This window comes from Eurosta solidaginis, chromosome 2 (assembly GCF_040869045.1).
Source record: "Eurosta solidaginis isolate ZX-2024a chromosome 2, ASM4086904v1, whole genome shotgun sequence".
Taxonomy (NCBI): Eukaryota; Metazoa; Arthropoda; class Insecta; order Diptera; family Tephritidae; genus Eurosta; species Eurosta solidaginis.
The window spans coordinates 30,854,682-30,873,231 of record NC_090320.1 but is presented as its reverse complement, the minus strand read 5'-3'; the positions used below and the strand labels follow the sequence as shown (position 1 = coordinate 30,873,231).

The 18,550-nt window shown below is 37.8% G+C and overlaps 1 long non-coding RNA gene across 1 annotated transcript; it reads right to left on the bottom strand.

Moving 5' to 3' along the window:
* Positions 1–14,253: 14,253 nt before the first annotated feature.
* Positions 14,254–16,428, bottom strand: LOC137242041 (uncharacterized). The gene is made up of 3 exons (XR_010950060.1): positions 16,288–16,428; positions 15,663–16,202; positions 14,254–15,586 (listed from the first exon to the last, which is right to left on the bottom strand). It is a non-coding gene; the product is annotated as an uncharacterized lncRNA (long non-coding RNA).
* Between the last annotated feature and the right edge of the window lie 2,122 nt (positions 16,429–18,550).

Genomic DNA, 18,550 nt, shown 5'->3' with positions numbered 1-18,550 from the left:
AAAAAGGATTTGACCATTTCTTTCGCTATGAGTGCTTTCAGACTTTGCAAGTGTAATTGGCAAGTATATTTCTAGGACATTGGGAATATTCATAACAGTGTTTCAAGAAATCGTTTATGTGCATGGGCAGTCGCATTTGACAATACTCACCCTGTTGATCGCAAACTGCCATCAATATCCTCTATCGGAAGTCCAAGGTAACTTGCAGTTTCGACGGGGGTGAACCACAGTGAGAGGTGTGTTAGAAGTGTTGGTTCCACGTTACAATTGAACAGATGGTTGGTGTCATGTGGGGAATCATTGAAAGCAGGACATACATTTTGTATGTGTGGGTTGATTCTGGATAGGTAAGAGTTTAACATATTACAGTACCCAGATTGAAGTTGAGCTAGAGTTACGCGCGTTTCACTTGGGAGTGTTCGTTCCCGTTCTGCGAGTTCTGGGTATTTTTCTTTAAGAACTGTGTTCGCCTGCCAATTTCTGACGCCTGTTTTTGGATATCACTGAGGACCTGCTTGTGCTTTTATGCTTCATACGGCCATATACTCAGGCGCGGCATTTCCTCATAATGCTTACGGCGATGACCCCTTAAGCCATTGGGAGGTGTGACCTCATCATGGGATGCCCAGGGTTTTGGGTATTCAAAAGAAACTGTTTGTTCAGCATTTAATTTCTCTCCCTAATGGGGAGTACTCTCGCCTGATTGTCTAGGTGGTGTTCTGGGGACAAAAGAAGGTAGCCCCTAGCGGTTCTGAGAGCAATGTTTTGGCAGGGCTGTATTTTCTTCCAGTGAGTAACCTTTAGGCTTGGCGACCATATCGGGGACGCGTAGCATACAATCGACCGTCCAATTGCTTTGTAAGGCATAATGGGAGTTTGTTTGTCTTTACCCCAAGTGCTGCCGGCAAGATATTTGAGGATTTTATTATCCACGTTATAAATAAGGTCTACGATGATTTGGTCGGCGACAATTTAGGATTTGCGAGGCGAAAAAACCGGAGAGATCAGGGAGGTAGCCGTTTATTTTATTGCATAGCGCATCGATCTTTGGGCCTGGGCCTGTGGACATTATTGTGCGGTCATCGGCGTACGAAACGATAGTGAATCCAGCTTGTGGTGAAGGTACATAGCTTCGATATGTAGATATTAAATAAAAGCGGGGATATGACACCTCCCTGTGGTACCCCTTGTTTGATTATTCTGGGTTTAGATTTTATGTTTCTGAATTGCACCGGTGGTTGCCGACTAGGCTTTCCTTTTGTGGGAGGGAATGTGTCCCAAGTGTTTACAAAATTTATTTGACGACCAAACGGAGTAACCACAATCAGGTGCAAAGACTTATGTTAAAGAATGACTCCGTCCTCTTGGCAAATACTAGAATTGTTCTGGGAGCTAGCTTAACTTCTAACTCGAAACCTGGCAGCTCATCCGCCCCTAACAGCTAGAGTCTTTGCCTGGCGAGTACACGAACACAGAACTTTCAACCGTTTCTTCCTGCAGCTTTCACATCTGCTGTTACTGACGAGAACTAACTTATAAGCATGGGACGTTGCCGTCGATTCAGCGAGTGCTGCGCCCTCCTTGCCAAATAATCGGCCTTTTCGTTACCTTCTATCACTTTATGACCGAGAACCCAGTACAGATATATAGTCCGGCTTGATCGAAGTTTTAAAAAACTTCTTTGCATTCCTAAAAGACGCTGCTGTAATCTGGAAGCCTGTATCATCTACTTATTTCTGGATCGACACAGTAAATAGCAGACTCGACTCCTTCCGGTAATTAGAGCTATCGGTATACACGTGTATAGTATGTTCTGGCATTTCTGTACCCTGGATCCGACCCTCCTGCTAAATTGTGGCCCATGGAACTCTTTCGAAGATCAGGAACTGGACCAGGTATTCCGTTTGCTCGATATAAGAAGGTGCTATACTGCTATGACCAGGCTGCCTTTTGTGGCAAGATTTATTTACTTTTCCTGAGAGAAAATGAAAATGATTGACGTTCTACAACAATATCATGAACATTTATCTATGTAAACCAAGCGTTGATATTAGCCCATTGAGCAAAAAGAAGTGGCTGGTGTTAAAATATAAAACGGTTTCACAGACATTGGCTTATCAGAATGTTAAACATATTTTAAACAGCTAAACCTGGACAGAAATTGTTCTGAATTTCTCTATCCGTCAACCTGCCTCTATTTCTTCCTCTCTTATTTTCTTTCCTCTATGCATATTTTAGTTAACCTTATACACTTGCCGCTCTTGTTCTTATCCACGCTTAGTCCTCCTTCCTACTACTTTAAAATTCATGACGGGATCATGAGGGCTTTTCTTTTTGTACTACTGACTTCAACTGTCTGGGTTTATAGCGTCATAGCATATGTGTATATGGTAAGTTTCAACTGCTTAGTCTGAAGTTCTTTCATATTTATAAGCCGGCCCAACTTGAGCAATTGTGCCGAGGATCGCTATTGCATCAAATCTCATGAACATGAGCAATTAGACTACGGCCCGGCCATAAGAGTTTAGTATTGATACATATGTGCAAAAAATATCGCTATCGATGTTATTTTAAGATTCGAAACATGGCTGTATAGTTTGCATCCCTACAAAGAAAGTTATTTTGAAATTTTTACTATGTAGTATTGCTGTTGGAAGACTTTACCTTCCGATTTGCTTAATCAGGTTGGAAGTGACCTTTTAGGGCTACCATAACTTGCGCAAACGATCAGGCATAATTTCAGGGACACATTTTTTTCATCCTGGCGTTCAAGGGTGATCTTGATGACAAGCAGATAGCGGGCTCGAATGACTTCAAGTTCATCAATTATGTAGTCCTTAGCGGCGCCCACGGTGCTTCGCCTCAGTCAACTTGTTTTTAAGTTCTTTAATGAAATAAATAAGTGATTCTTATCACAGCTGAATAGATCGCACGGAGGATATATGTACATCCAGGAAGACCACGGCTTTGTGCACATTTTGCGAGACGAGGTGAAACGATGACCCCTTATTGCGGCCCTTGCACAACGTTGCATACATTGCTCACAATGCAAGGCGGATTGGAAGAACTGTACATGACTGATGTTGTGGCTTTCCAATTTAAAATGCTAACGCTTTACAAGACGGTGCACCACCTAATTTTTTATCAAAAATTATCAAAGGTTGTATCAAAAGACGCGTTACTCGCTTGCTAACACTACTGTTATGACAGGGATGTACCTAAAAATAGTACATTCCACGGACTTTTTGCTTATGAAACTAGATAAGGGGACACCTCTGTGAACAGGACGTGAGACACGGCGCACATAAAACAGTCATGAGATTCTTTCGTGTGAACATTGGAGTGTAATCAAAGTCTATCGCAGTATAACAATTCAATCCAACTAGGAATATCCGCGAGACTCGCATAACTTCGAAAAAATATTGTCATAATAGTTTATCCGTCTAAATTGAGTCGTGACATATATTGCGTCTAAGAATGGTCCCTGCATGTTGTGAAACGTACTTACCATACTCCTTCACAAAAATGTATTTGAAATGTCATGCTCCCTAGGATTATCGTAAGCCGATCTCGAAGATGATAACACAGGCCGACAAATTTAGTTAAGGCTGTTAGATTAAAGCTATAAAAAGCTCTGTGTTGTTGTATTTCAATTGAAAATTTATCAACGAAATAACACACCTAATCTCAATTTAGTTTTCGGTTTAAACCTGGCAGTGTTAAAGAACATGTAGCAGCAGACCTCGAACAAAGCTGTGAAGCAGCTTTTTGACGAAGATCAATAGTTCGTGGACTATTTGGCCTTATAAATGCTTCATAACACCGCAAATTCGAAGGATCCTGTATTTTAAAAATATTTTGTTTAATACCTAACTATTACAGGGATTGTTTCTTTATGACAGCGATCCCTTTTTTACTTAGAAGTTTAAAAACGTCGGATATTTCGCAAATCTAGTATATTCTAATAGGAGCTCAGAAATTACCCCCTAGCGGGTTACGGGGTCAGAATATAGCCGCCAGCGCAATATACAGCTTCTCCAAACCCTATTGTCAACCTCACCTATCCGCGGCGAATCCTGTTTCACTAACAGACGAGGCTCTGGCGACCCCAAGCTCCTCATAGAAGGGAGGGAGGGAGGGATGGCCTGAAGGTTTAATGTGGCCATGTAAATCGTTCCCGAGATGGTCGGACTAGCACCTTGATGGGCTGTGTTACCTGAGCGTACCGGATCTGTATCCGGCAAAGGACTATCACATCGATAACACTCCCCAAAGGGGAACAACCTTATCGCTACAACAACAAAAACAGCTCAGAAATTAAACAGAAGCGGGCGCGGAAGCAATTTGCTTTATAAAATGTTCCTAAACGTAGGCTACATATTAACGTGCTTCTGCTGCACGAACTCGTCTTGCAACAGGTTCACGTATGTGCTCCCCCTTCTGTTTAATTTTCTACCGCAACAGCTGATTGATCTTGCTTTAATATAATTGGATTTTTATCTTTATTTGTTTTTCTGCAAATATGCTGTCCTTTTGGATTCATTTTTTATATCATTGCATTTATTTTTTGTTTGTTACTAGATTTCAATAAATTGCCGGAAAAACGAAGGAAATCAACTAAATCCAGGAAAGTTATTTAAAATTGGTATGTTCCCAGAAATTTGGTCTTAAAAACAGACATGGTAAATAAGTAGAAACAATATGAAATAGTGCGCCACCCAAGACCAACAGAACAACGAAAGGCCCTCCAGCCTTACCGAGTTATGTCCGGTAAGCATTCTTAGTTTTCACTACCTAATTCTAAAATAAGACGAAAGCTTACATCCAAAGGACTCACGCGTCACCTTGACCAAGCTTCGATCTGAATGTTGGCGTGGGTTAAACTCTTACTTGTCAGAATCACCCCTGACAAACGTAACGTATTTCATTTATATTTGTGTCTCCACCAACCATATTTTCAATGGTATTATATAACTATCACCTCTAACACCAATGTCTCTATGCTCCAATGGACAAACATGGAAGAAGAAGAAAATTAACCAAATTAGCCACCCAATAAGATGGTTCGCCCTCGAAATTATGTATGGTATTTGACGTAGCTCGAAGATTTTCTTGTTGACGTAGCAGACTTATCAAAGCCGGTGTCGCTAAATGTCGCGTTTACGTTTCATTGTTTTTTGTTTTTACATGACCCAGAAGTTGAAAGAAAATTTCCATCGAAAGGCACAGTGAGTGTCCTTAGCAAAACTAGACATAAAAAAGGATCAGCTACGCTACAAATTTGCGCATTTGAATAGGCGATCAGAATATACAGATCGACTACAGCGAAGCATGTGAATTATGCATTGCTCCCAAATGTATGCTACAAAATCATGTTTCAACTATTTCAAAGCTGTCATTTCCCCTGCGAAGGCCTTGACAATTGTTCCGTTCCAATGAGCCGTGATCCAGATACGGATAGAAATTTAACATGCAAATCCAGCAACAATGTGATCCATATGGAATGTGTGCGTTCAAGCATTTGGGAGCAGTGTATAAAAAATGTACTCCGTTGTCGTCAATCTTTATTTTGTGAGCGCCTATTCACACATTGTGGAATACATTAAATAACCTTTAAATGTATCAACGCAAGTAAAAAGCCACCAATAGCACTAAGTTCTTCTACACATTTTAATAGGTGCTCAGAATATAACCACTGAAGACAACTAAAGCAAATGATTTATATATTGCACCTTCATCTACGGTACAAAATTATGTGGCGTTGTCTCAAATAAGGCATTTCATCTCTAGGGCTTTAAAGTGTTTACGTTGGTTGAATATAATTCACTATACCCTATGGCAGGTTCTCATAAAATATATATTTTAGAAATGTAATTTCTATATTTTTTTCTCAGTGAAGAGGCGATCTTTATTAAAGAAGAACTAGGCCCGGTTTTTCTGAAGTTGGTTAAGCCAAGTTTAAACTAGGTTTATTAAAACTCTTGTCAAATTTAAACTCCAGCTTATCTACAGACCAGTTTTTCCGTTACAGTTTAAGTCCGCCTTTGATAAAGCTTTTTTGTACAGCAACATTATTCATATAATTTTTAGATATGGCAACACTTTAATTTGTTACCCAAGAAACATGGAGAACATATTTCTACAGCATTCAAGAAATATTAAAAGTTCCTGTATTTCCAATAAATTGAGATTTTGAGAAACTTGCAGTTCTCAAATGAATATCAGGCACTTTTCTCCAGTTGATATCTTACATTGGATATCGAGTTGAGTTGGAATTGAAGCCAAAACTTTTCCAATGTGACACCACCAAAGCCAACATATGTGAGATATAAACAACTTGGTAGCAATAATGAAGCGTAATAAATTAAAAACAACACCTTTAGGAAAAATGGACGTAGTCTTTAGCCGATTTTGATTATCTTCACACAGTCTATATAATTTGGCAAGGATAGTGTCTCTGCCAAATTTCAGTGTAATATCTTAAATGGCCTTTGATTGATACGGCTTGTTAAAGTTGCAAATTTTCTTGTTCTAAATGTGGCTGGTGCTACGCCTATGTTCCAAAATTTTTTGTAATTTATATTTTGCGTCATAAAACAATCCACCTACGAAAAGTGGGTGAATTTATTGTCCGATTTCCCTCATTTTCAATACCAATATATTCTAGGTCCAGATAAGCACGTATACTAAACTTTGTGAAGATATCTCAATATTTCCTCAAGTTATCATGTTAACAGACGGACGGACGGACATGGCACCGCGGTTTTAAACTTGTTTGATCTACATATATTATAAACTATGAGAGGATATACTCAATTTTATATATATTTGGATTTAAATTTTAGTTCCTAAGTTGCACATTTTCAGGCCTTAAAATTGAACCAAAATATTTCAATTCAAAACTCCTGAGCTCGTTTCGCTTTAAACTTTGCAAGGGCATAATTTAAACCAACAAAAGTTTGGTCCTATATGTATACCTAGTAATAAATAATTCATGCATCAAGAAAAAAAGTTAATTGAGTTTGTTAATGAATAAATGTTATACAAAGCGCACTATATACATAAATATAAATACAAATTAAAAATAAAATTACAATTCATAAAACACACATTGTAATTATTTTCAATTGTTAACTTAAACCCCCCAAGTAGGTGTAGCTCAACAAGCTGGATCACAGTTGTTGAGCTGCGCAGTTTAAAAGCCGTAACGGTTAAGGCGCTTAAGCGGTTTAACGATAACTACCAGTTTGTATATTTGGTATATCCCTTGAACAAAGCCAAATGAAAAAGTTTTTGTTTTTGTTAAATGTAGGTATCCACTTGTAGATAAATCCACAATTTGACAAAATCTTCTAACATTAAACCTTCAGTGCAAAATGGCAATTTATCGGTACACAAATGAACCCAGCGCCTAAATTGTCCTATATCTTTTGAACCCAGTTAGATTTTATAAACTCTTTTTTTGTATTAATGTTAGAAGATTATGTCAAATTGTGGATTAATCTATAAGTGGGTACCTACATTTAGCAAAAACAAAAACTTTTTCATTTATTGTTAGGCCTTGAGCTCGATTCGAACCCGCGATCTTAAAATCAGTAGGCCGATATAACAACAAAAAAAAACTTTTTCAATTGGCCTGGTTCAAGAGATATACACAAATACACAAATTGGTAGTTACCGTTAAACCGCTTAAGTCGTGTAGCGCCTTAACCGTTACGGCTTTTAAATTGCGCAGTTCAACAACTGTGATCCAGAATACTTACTGGAAGTTTCAGAGACTAAGATCACATTTATACATGAGTTTATCTACTACGGCATTAGTTAAACTATGCGTCATCCCTAGGAACAAGATTATTGGCAGTCAAAATTTCGAGTTGCTCTTATATTTCGTGCTTCCATTTGAGGTGATACTATGCTTATGAAAAATAATCGGCATCTCTTAAATTTGTGCATAATTACCGATCATTGCAAGGAAAAACTTATATGGGGCATCTAGTTATTTTATTCACGAAAGTAGTTTTCATTGTAATTTTTATTTTAATTTTATTTTCATCTTTTTGCAGCTAAATTAAATTACATTCTAAATCTCTTTATTCTTATTATTAATATTTTTTTTTTTTCAACTTTTACTTGCTCTTCTCACTGTAAGCGCTTTTTGTTTTGCTAAAGCTTGTTGACTTGAGGGGTTTAAGTTAACAATTGAAAATAATTACAATGTGTGTTTTTTATGAATTGTGATTTTATTTTTAATTTGTATTTATATTTACGTATATAGTGCACTTTGTATAACATTAATTCATTAACAAACCCATTTTAAATTTTTTTCTTGATGCATGAATTATTTACCAAAAGCCATTTAAGATATTACACTGAAATTTGGCAGAGACACCTTCCTTGCCAAATTATATAGACCGTGTGAAGATAACCAAAATCGGTTAAAGACTACGCCCATTTTTCCTAAAGGTCTAACCTTAACAAAGTTTGCAGTAACTCGTATGTTATTTAACTACATTTGACTGATATTCTACCTCAGTAGTTAGCCACTGGCCTAAATATTTCGGACAACCCTAACGCGCGCATTAGTTATCTTACTATTACCGGTAACGACTAACACCTGCCGAGCGCTAACTTCGAAGGGGAAAAGCTCGACGAAAGTTAGCTATCGGCAGGTGCCGCGGACTTTTTCGCGGTTTTGACTCTTTCTTCTCTTTTTGAACATTCGAGCGCCAACAGCCATCCCACAGGTGAGTTTCCTAATATCTTTTCCATTTACCAGTCATAATTAATTTTATCGATTTCACAAGTGTATTTTTAAACTTTGTATTTGCCATTTGGTAATTTGGAATTAATTATTGTACTTATTAAACCCAGCAATTAATTGTTAGTGCATACACTGAATAAAACTATTGTTATTAGTTACTAACCTGTTTTCTATTTCTTTTTTTTTTGCGTGCACCGCGCGATTACCCGGCTGCCACATTCCCCCGCAAACAATGGGCGTGAATCACCCTTTCCGCCCATTTTTCCAAAATACTTTTAATGTCACAAGTCGAACAAATGCTGTTACTTAAGTTGAAAAAAAGATAGTTCTCTACTTGTATATTAAGTGTGACTCTCTGATTGCACTGAAATGTAATCCCAACACTGCCATATTTTCATGAAATTAAAATAAAAGGTGTATAAATTGTTTTTAATTTATTACGCTTCATTATTGCTACCAAGTTGTTTATGTCACGCAGATGTTGGCTTTGGCGGTGTCACCTTTGAAAAGTTTTTGTTTCAACTCCACCTCAACTCGATATCCAATGTAAAGCGGCAATTACCCACCGACGTGTGTCGTACGTACGGACGTTTGTCGTACGAAACACGTTTGACCGAACCCTCAAGCCCGTAGGAATCAATATGTGCGTCTGTATACATGTACATAACGTATTTGTGTGTGTATTGTTTACAGATAAGCACTGTTGCCATTGACCATTTTGCATGTATGCTTATGGAAACATCAACTTTTTCCAATTTAATTTTTGATGTTGTAGAAGGCTGGAATTAATATTAAATAAATATAAATAGATTACTTTTACATAATTATTTCGAATTATTTTCACAATTTTTCAAACTTTAATTAGGTGTTTTTGCATAAAACTGCAAACGGTCAAAAGTTAGCGCACAAAAGTTTACTAGGCAACTCTGTCTAGTGAGAGAGCGATCAGCTGACACGTTCTTACGGAAAAAATCAAAATTCTTTTGATTCCTACGTTCCGGGCTACGTACGTACGGGCGTTGCACGTCGGTGAGTTTTCGTTTACATCATAAGATGGGTCGTGTCAGCTGACACGTTTTTGGTACGTACGTTCGTGAGTAACTGCCGCATAAGATATCAACTGGAGAAAAGTGCAGGATATTCATTTGAGAACTACAAGTTTCTCAAAATCTCAATTTATTGGATAATAATTTGAGAATGTTGTTGGGGATCAACTCGAGAACTATCAGGAATTGTTTATTTTTCTTGAATGCTGAAGAAATATTTTCTCCATGTTTGTTGCTTTCTCAAAGGCGGACTTAAACTGTATCGGAAAAACTGGTCTGTAGATAAGCTGGAGTTTAAATTTGACAAGAGTTTTAGTAAACCCAATTTAAGCTTGGCTTAACCAACTTCAGAAAAACCGGGCCTAACTCTTCTTTAATAAAGGTCGCCTCTACACTTGGACTGAGAAAAAAATGTAGAAATTACCTTTCTAAAATATATATTTTATGAGAACCTGCCATAGGGTATAGTGTATTATAATCAACTAACGTGCACACTTTATAACCAAAGACATGAAATGCCTTATTTGAGACAGCTCCACATAATTTTGTACCGTAGATGAAGGGCAATATATAAACCATTTGTTCCGTTGTCGTCGGGGGTTATATCCTGAGCACCTATTAAAATGCGTAGAACAGTCAGTGGCTTTTTACTTTGTCTATTTAAATTGCGATAATTGAAAGGTTATTTATTGTGTTCCACAATGTGTGAATAGGCGCTCAAAAAAAAAAAAAAAACAAAGACTGCCAACAACGAAGGTAAATGAGTTATACACTGCTCGAACGCACATTCTATATGGATCACGCTGTTGTTGCATTTGCATTTTAAATTACTATCCGTATCTGGATCACGCTTCGTTGGAACGCAACAATTGTTAAAGCCTTCGCAGGGGAAATGACAGCTTTGAAATAGTTGAAACATGATTTTGTAGCATACATTTGGGAGCAATGCATAATTCATGTGCTTCGCTGTAGTCGACCTACATGTATATTCTGGTCGCCTATTTAAATACGCAATATTTAAGTAGCGTTTCACTTTTTTACGTGTCTAATTAATGTTTTCTTAAGGGGCATTGTGCCATTCGACTGGGCATTTTCTTTCAAATTCTGGGGTCAGGTAAAAACAAAAAAATCAAGCTTTGAATTTTAAAAGGCATCATTCATTGCATAAAGCGAAAAAGGTGCGTGCACGTAAACGCGACATTTAGCGACAGTGGCTTTGATAAGTCTGCTACGTCGACAAGAAAGTCTTCGAGCTACGTCAAATACCATGCATAATTTTGAGGGCGAACCATATCATTCCGTGGATAATTTGATTAATTTTCTTCTTCTTCCATGCTTAGCCGTTGGAGCATAGATACATTGGTGTTAGACGTAATGATTCTATAATACCATTGGTTGGTGGATATACGGGGTTAATTTTAGATAAGTAAGAATTTAACCTTCACCAATATTCAGCTGGGTGTCTGTTCGTTATCTTTCTCGCATAATTTCGTATATTCCGAACTTCTTCACAGTGTTTACTGACATGTATCCTTACTTACTTGAGAGGTGAGGCTGAATCAGTTAGCTGCCATTTTTAACGACTTGGTTTCTGAAAACTTACCAATCTTTATTGATTCATTTTTTAAATTTATCGAAATCTAGTACAAAGTTAGAGACAAACAAAAAGTAAGTGCAATGCTATTAAAAAGAATCAAAAAGGCGGAAAAAATGGACAACATATTTACAAAAACAAACAAACAAAGATAAAAATCCAATTCTATTAAAGCAAGATCAAATATATTCAGCTTTTACAGTAGGGTATATAATGCAAGCAACTGAAAGCTTTTGCTGTACCTTGTTAATATGTTGCATACATTGAGGAGTATTCTATAACGCTATTGCTTCCACTGAAGCTTGTATTTTATTTCTGAGCTCCTATTAAAGTGTACAGCGTTTGCAAAATTTCCGGCACAAATTGGAAGAAACAACAAAATTGATTTTTAACTCTTTTTTCTATTGGTGTCTCCCCACGTTTTGGTCTGAAGAAAAATATAGAAATTACAATTCTAGAATATTTATTTTTTGAGACCCTGCTATAGGGTATAGCATACCATATTCCATTCCCTGCACAATGTATAAGTGTAGAGGAAATGCCTTATTTGAGACAGCGTCACATTAATTTGTAGCATACATTTAGGGGCAAATGTAAGTCATTTACTTCCGTTGTCGTCGCTCTTTCTATTCTGAGCGCCTATTCGAATCGGTGGCTTTGTTTAATGAGGTAGAGAGAGATAGATAGATATTTTGTATATTATTTATATTCCACAACATGCTCAACAAGTAGTAGTAAATGATTTATACACGTCTCCCAAATGTTTCAACGCACACATTGTTAAAGCTTGGGAGGGGAAATGCCAAATTGCGCTACATGATGTAGCTACATTTGAGAGAAATGCATAAATAAATTATTTCCTCTGTCGTTGGTCTTTATATTCTGAGCACCTATTCAAATGCGTAATATTTAAATAGTGTTAATTGTGGTGGTCACGAACTTTTTAAGGGGGTGCTTTTTATTGGATGTTTCTTTCAACTTCCGAGGTCCTGTGAAAACTCGTTAGCAATTCTGAAAGCAAGAGCGAAAAACTGAATGCACGTAGCGACAACGGCGCGACATTTTTTTTTGCATACTTGATCATCATTGCCGCATCGCGTAGTGCCGCTGGCGCCAAGTGTGCCTTGCTCCATAATAATGAATGTCAAGAATATTTGCCGTGTAGTGTAGTGCCGCTCAGTGTGTCCTTGGCTTAAGAAGCATTGTGCTTTTCGATGGGTATTTCTTGCAACTTCTGAGCTCCTGGTAAAACGGTTATGGCTTAACCCGAAAATTGAAAAAATTTCAAAAGCGCCGGGAGCCATAGATAACGAGAACTATTTCGAGGCTCCATTGTGTGGCGTGTGGACACGATTTTGAAACGAATGTGCCAATTTCCTAAAGCTCTGATTAAAGTAATGAGAATATAAATAAAAATCAGTTGCAAGTGACATCTTTATGGAAGTAGTGTCAAAACACCGAAAGCAGGTTCTGATTACGAAAACAACGAAAGAACCCACCAAAGAGATGGATCAAGGAAAACCTAAATTTTGGCAGCTGGGTCCAAACCTTCTGACAATCATGAGCTCTTTAAATATAAAACAACACAAGGTATGAAGGATTGATTACAAAAGCCATGGGTTGTGGGGATCAATATATGGTTAACCTATAGCAATTCTGATCGCTCCTTACGCAAGGAGGGAGTAGTAAGACTTAAGCCTGATTTTTTAGTGCGGGTTTAAACTATAGTTAAAGTTGACTAGAGTTCAACACTGCCACTTCGGCCGCTTAAGCTGAGATGAGCAGCAAATTTTTATGTTATCGAACAAAGTGGCGACGTTAAACTCTGGTCAACTTTAACCAGAGTTTAAATTCGCACTGAAAAACCAGGCATTAGAACGTTCAATTATAGTCGAACGTCAGTATATTTATACAAACAAACAAAAAAAAAAAACTTAACGCAATCTTCCAAAGCGAGGTCAAACAAATATATATAAACACATTTACAGAACCTGCTGTAGGCTATATCATGAGTTACACAAATAAGTAAATTTGTAGCATATATTTAGGAGCATACTATATTGCACTTTCTTCCGCTGCCGCTTGTGTTTAATTTCTGAGCTCCTATTAGAATCCCAAGGTTTGCAAAATTTCCGACTTTTTTGAACTTCTAAGTAAAATTTGGACCGGTCAGGGCACCTTGTCGCTGTCAGAAAGAAACGACCACATAATAGTTAGGGATTAAACAAAAGGCTTTTTTTAACATGAGTCCATTTAGCCCACAAGCTATTAATCTCTAAGACCATGTCAGAAAGCAGCTTTACTTACAGCTTTCTTTGGACTGATAAAGATTCGAAGTCGGCTGCTGCAGCATTTTCTTTAGTACTGCTAGGTTTGAGTAAAAATACAATCAGACACAGGTTTTTATAGCCTTAATGTGAGAGCCTTAAGAAAATTTCCGGCCTTCTTCTTCGAAATTGGCTTACGATAGCCCTAGGGACCATGACATTGCAAAGTTTAAAATTTTTTTTGAAGGATAAGACATGTTTCACACCATGCAGGCACTACTCTTAGGATCTTGTTCTCTTCTCAAAGTTCCTGCACACTAAGCGTTGCGACATGATCAATATTGTGGATCATGGAGGCGTGGCGTGTTGCTGCCACTAGGTGTGAATTGCTCCATAATAATATTTTGCGGCGTAGTGTAGGCCAGGTGCCGCCTACCTAAAAAGGTAATGGCTCAAATGTACAATAGTCGATCGTGCTTACTTGATAGCCTTAATTGAATTAGCTGTCATTCGGCTTTTTGATAAAGTAAAAACCCGCTCAGAATTAACAAAAATAGTTTTAAAAATATTTTAATCAGGTATGTATGTTTTGTTTATTCAATTCAAATTTGATAAATTAATTAATTAATACATAATTTAAATTTTTTTTTTTTATAACTAAGATAAAAAATTGTTTTAACTAGGTATATCATGTACTTTCTATTTGTTAAAAATTTATATAAATTACAAATTGATATTTGTATATACTATTAAGGTATTTAACAATTTATATTTGCATTGATTTGTGCTAACTGGCGCCAAGTGCACACACCAAGGGAATTTAAATCGTTTTCCACCTGGTCTTCCAGCGGAGTAGCGGCCGCCTTCTTTCTCTGCTTCCATAGGCGGTTTCCGATAAGCATACTTTCTTGGGCGGAGTCTGTACTTTTATCTCATATACTCCCAGAGCCGCCCCATCTGATGTTGCCATGGTCCATGCTTCTGCACCATATAGAACGTATACGATAAGTGACTTGTAGAGCATGATTTTTGTTTGCGGAGAGAGGAGTTTACTTTTCTATTGCCTACCTATGGCAAAGTTTTGCTTGATGACAGCAGGTATTTCGTTTTGTTCCGGTTTTTTTTCAGTTCGGAGTAAACAACGCGGTGTTGGAGCCTATAATGTCAATGTCGTCAGCATACGCCAGTAATTGCACGCTTAAATAGACTATTGTTATAGAGCGGTTAAGTTCTGCAGCTAGTATTATTTTCTCCAGCACCAATTATTAATATAAGTTTTTCGGGGAAATTCAGACATAGCGGCAAAGGTTATTCGACGTAGAGGTGATGTGTATCAATTCTTTTTTTACGGGTTCTTCCGAGACTTTGCGAATAATGAACATCTAGTCGATGATAGATTTACCAGGTCTGATAAGGTCTAATCAGCCTATTCACGTTGGGCTTCAATCTTTCGCACATTACGCTTGACAGGATCTTATATGTGATATCAAGAAAGCTGATTCAGCGATAGTTGGCGCAGTTTGCAGGATCCCCCTTCTAGTGAACTGGGCTAAGAAAATTTAGATTCTAATCGTCAGACATGCACTGTTCGGCCATATTTTGCATAGAAGTTGGTGCATGTGCTTTACCAACTCCTCGTCGCACTATTTGAATAGCTCCGCAGGTCGTCGTGTGGGGGAACATTTATTCCATCGTCATCGATCGCGGGCTCGGGGTTGTCATCTTCCCTTGGCGTTTCATTGCTCTTTCCATTAAGTTGCACATATAAGTGTTTCCTCCATAATATAAGCAGACTTCGGACATCGGTTACCAGGTCCTCGTTTTCTTTTTTAAAGCAGTTTGACCCGGGCTCAAAACCTTGTAACTGTCGCCGCATTTTTTTGGTAGAATTTCATTACGTCTGAGGTCAAGGTATTCGCTGTTGGAAAAAGAGGAAAAAAATAAACATAGTATAATCGTAAGCTACTAGAAGATCAGCAATCATATAAACTCACTGCTGGGATATTTGTTCTTCAAGTATAGATTGATTACGTTGATATGAAAGTACTGCCCACAACAGCTGCTAGCAATTTTGACCCGCTATTTGTGCCGCCAAGACAAGCGAACGTCTACAAATCCATCACAAAGAATAAAACACTCCTTTTTCTGGAGCGCAATTCCAGATCGATGAGATCAAGCGTCCATTCAAATACATACTGATTCATTGCATATTTTTAGGCACGCTAATTTTGAAATAATTACACTTGTAGGATTATCAAACGAAATGCCATCTACACGCTATGTTGTGGCATTACTCGAACTGCCTAGAAATACTTCTGCAAGAGCTAACACTTTTCCTTGCGATATCATTCGCTTCCAGTATTTCACCTTAATCAAGGATTTGATAGTACCTAATTCGGTGCCCGTTGCTGGCGGTATTAGCTTCTGTGTTGACTATAAAACTGGCAGCAGCGCTACTATTGTCATTTATTTCTGCTTGGAGAGAGCTTACAGTATTCACCTTGTCACATATCGGTAGTGAGAAAGACGATGCTCTGTGTGTGAAATACAAGAAAGAGTTAAGTTTAAAATAAATTTTGTTGAAAATAGTTTGCTAGCTTATTTTAAAAATCAACTTACCGGAAGCGTTTTAATCAGCTGCTAATACAAAAATTCAACGAAAGTGAGACCATTTCATTAATGCGCTAACATCTTGACCGTCTGTAGCATTTCACTGACTGGAATTGTAATAAAAAGAAAAACAAAAAATTATTGGTAAACTTTGTTAATCTAACAGAACGAAACTAAAATAACTTAAGTTTTAGAAAATTCCTAATGGGAAATCTATAACGGTACAAAATTAATTGCATATTTTTAGGCGAATTACAACATATGTCAAAAATGTGTTAGTTTTGGGACGGGATGTCAAAACTATTGAGTACTTTATAAATAAGCAGGCAAAAGAAAAGTAAGTGATAAGCTTCACATTAAAAGAGCGAGTTCCGTTTCGGTAGCTTAAACAGACATCATCATCATTAATTGGCGCTTAACCATTTAAGCGATTTCGGCGTCACGCCAGCTAACCCTGTATCGTAATAACTGACGTCAATTACGATCCCTTACGGAAGTCAAGTCTTCCTCCACCCGGTATCCCCAAAACAGTGTAGAACCCCTATTCCTTTGCTTCCAAACTGCATAGTCGACTGAAATACTTTATTGGCGAAGAAACTTCGTCCATTCGAATAATATGACCCCCGAGGCCTTTGGACACTTATTCGCTGCACTATCTTCACATTTCCGTAAAGCTCTAACAGTCCATCATTATATCGCCTTCGATACTCGCTGTTGGCACACCGACAGGGCCGTAAATCTTACTGAGAATTTTTCTCTCGAACACCCCAAGAGCCTTCTCATCTTCTCTCGACACCTTCCATGATTACGCGCCATAAATCAGGTATGATAAAGTACTTTTAGAGCGTGATTTTTGTAGGTCGAAATGCCTACTCAGTTCAAAGCAGCACTTGTTGGCAAGAGTTAATGTCCGTTTGATTTCTAAGCTGACATTGTTTTCGTCATTAATGCTGGTTCCCAGATAGATGAAGCCCTTTACAGTCTCGAATTTATATCCATCAACTGTGACATGGCAAGGCACGAATGCGGCGAAAATTTCTTGGATGACAAGAGGTACTTTGTCTTGTCTACATTTCCCGCAAGACCCACTTTTTGACCTTTTTAACTAAGCCGTAGCAGCCAGTCCTCGCAACACTACTGTTTAACATAAATGTCTTCCGCTCAGAACCAACAAGATATATGGATAATGTAGCACGAAGCAGACATCTGACAATCCTAGTCAGTGGGACGAATCCTGAAATTTTGCTGATAATTAAAAAGCAGGGATACTTGTGTATGATGTGTTCTGCAGGAGCTTGTTGGCATACGAAAATTTAGGCTGCGCGGTCACTGCAGAGGTTTTGAAGTTGGTGATTGAGATGTCATCCAAACCGAAAGCTCTTATTGAGTTTAGTATAATATTGCATGGCTAAGAAATACTTAAAGAGCAGTGACCGGCGAATCTCTGAACTCACTCTAGATTGAATCCAGCTATTTTATAATCAAAATCATCTCGGTACCACTTATTACTGTTATATGGATCTGTTGGCGCCCGAGCAGGCACATGCGAGTCGAATAAGACTCTAGGTACGGACTTTAGATTTGCTTCGGTAGGTTGCTGTCTACTGATTGGCAGATGGGTTTCCGATCAAATGAAATAGCCCTTGGCGACTACTTTTCAAATCTCGTTATCTAGTAGATGAATATTGAGAGTATCTACTCTGTAGTTCTTCAATAGAACGTAAAGCCTGCATCTTGGGCAACTAAATCTTTCATATAGTATCTTAATTCTACTGATCGATTCTCTTTGTAGATAAGACAACTGGCAAAGTGCCTTCTAGCCTAGCTCTTAAGAGCACTTTTGTTTTTTTTTACTACATATCCAAACACAAATTTATTAACATGACGTCTATGTCATGCACAATTCATTCTATGCCATCCATCCATTATTCCACACTTTAGTAGTTTAATAGTGCCATCAGAAGCCAAATCAAGCTTAGTCTATCAACTCCCATTTCACTTCCAGTTTCATCACTGAATCAAATCGCCACCAGCAGATAAGTACTACACGACTTTCTGATTTCTCATGGGCCCAATAATACACCAACAGCAAACCAGCCAGTCAGACAGTATACTGGGATCCAAATGCATGAACTGGCATGGTCAAAAATACCGTAAGGAATACAAGCTGAGCTTAGTACACACACTATCATTTATGTAGTCGCACTTATACAATAGAACAGCAAAACTATGCAAATTATTTCAGCTCTTGGTTGAGCTGTTGAGGTGTTGG